This window comes from Macaca nemestrina, chromosome 5 (genome assembly GCF_043159975.1).
Source record: "Macaca nemestrina isolate mMacNem1 chromosome 5, mMacNem.hap1, whole genome shotgun sequence".
NCBI lineage: Eukaryota > Metazoa > Chordata > Mammalia > Primates > Cercopithecidae > Macaca > Macaca nemestrina.
Window position 1 is genome coordinate 19519877 of NC_092129.1, and position 1822 is coordinate 19521698.

A 1822-nucleotide genomic window follows, 5' to 3' on the forward strand; every position below is an offset into this window, starting at 1 on the left:
ACTTTCTAAGTGTGTGAAAAGAAGCACATTAAATGTCAAGGTTATTACCTTTGAATGTTGAGACCATCAGTGACGTTTTTGTATTTTTATTCTATTTTTTCAAATTTTCTGTAATGGTGAAGTTTAAATTATAAAACAAATCTCACATTGAAAAAAAAAAACTACAAAAAATGTCCAAAATTCTTTAAAAAGTAGTTTTGGATTAATGGCTGCTTCCATAAATAATTCTGGTAAAGCTGGTTTTCCTTTCCCTAGTTTTCACCCAGTGCAATAGATATGCTTCTGGGATTCTATGGCAGGCAGTAATCTAAAGATGATACTTCAAGGTTCTTATCTTTAGTTATTCAAATATTAGCCTATCTACCTCTGAGAAGGGACTTCAAAGATGTAAGCAAGACTACTGATCAATTGACTTTAAAAGAGGGAGGTTTTTATGGATTATCTGGGCAGGCCCAATTTAATCACTCGAGTCCTTTAAGAACAGAAGAGAGTGGCAGAAGAGGAAGGAAAAGAAATTGATTCAAAGCAGGAAGAAGCAGATTAAGATTCTATACATCTTTTGCCTCTGAGATGGAGGAGACTCAAACCCCAATAGTTCAAAAGCTGGGGATTATAGGTGGTCTCTACAACATGAGGACAACCAGAAAGAAACGGGGACTCCAGTCCTACAGCTGCTCAAAACTGATTTTCACAAAACAACTTGTTTGAGTCTGGAAAGAGGTTGTCCCCCAGTGCATCCAGACAAAAAGCCAGGCTGCTTGATAACTGGACTTTGGAATTGGAAGACCCTAAGCAGAGAACCCAGTCATACTCAGACTTTTGGCCTATAGAAATATAAGATAATAAATGTATTTTAAGCCTCTTAATTAAGAGGTAATTAAGTGGTAATTTGTTATAGCAGCAACAGAATATTAATACAGGTCCAAATCCTTACTTGTAGGCTCGATAGGAGCCTATAGTCTTAGGCTTTCTTTAGTCCTTCTAAATCTTATATCTATGGCTGCTTTTTATGAGCCTTGCTAAAGAATTTAAGGGCAATCTGACAAAATCACTTAAGGCAAAAAAACACATTTAAATATGAGTGTTTGCACCTTGATCTGAAGTGGTGACTTTTACTGGGAAAATCAGGTGTATTATAGATTTTAGGAACATTTTGCACAGGGGTTATACTAATCTTCTGTGTATCATTCCAATTTTAGTACATGTGGTGCCAAAGCAAGCACTACTTTAGGAACATTTTGGATGAGCAACTATCTTATCTCTTTAGTAATAATACAGAAGCACTACCATGGGCCTACTTTGAATAACCGGCATTGGTTATTACATTTGTGCAATTTGGACCGAGAGCCTGGATTACGTGGGCTTTTATATCTGAAATTCTGATTCTCTGGAAAGTGACATTTTAATTGTTGTCAGATAATTAATATGTAGTGCAGATGCATAAGTTTAATGAAAGGCAGTAATTATTAACATTTTAACAGTTATTTCCATTGCCTGATGTCTTTGTTTTCTAAAACTCATATCAAGGTTGCTTAAAACTATTTTCTCCCCAGTATATATAGAATGTTGTTTTATATAGAGATAAATTTATGGCCTGGCATGGCAGCTCATGCCTTGCAATCCCAGCACTTTGGGAGGCTGAGGCGAGAAGATCGACTGAGCCCAGGAGGTCAAGGCTGCAGTGAGCTGTGATTGGACCACTGCCCTCCAGCTTGGGCGACAGAGCGAGACCCTGTCTAAAACTAAAAAATAAATTTGTGTATTATGAATATAGATGTATGGCTTGGAAAAATGCAATAAATAGGTCCCATGTGAAAATGTT

At 36.6% G+C, this 1822-nt stretch overlaps 1 non-coding gene across 1 annotated transcript; it reads right to left on the bottom strand.

Moving 5' to 3' along the window:
- Positions 1-1119: 1119 nt before the first annotated feature.
- LOC112423856 (U6 spliceosomal RNA) lies at positions 1120-1223 on the bottom strand. The gene has a single exon (XR_003014425.2). It is a non-coding gene; the product is annotated as a U6 spliceosomal RNA (small nuclear RNA).
- Positions 1224-1822: the final 599 nt, after the last annotated feature.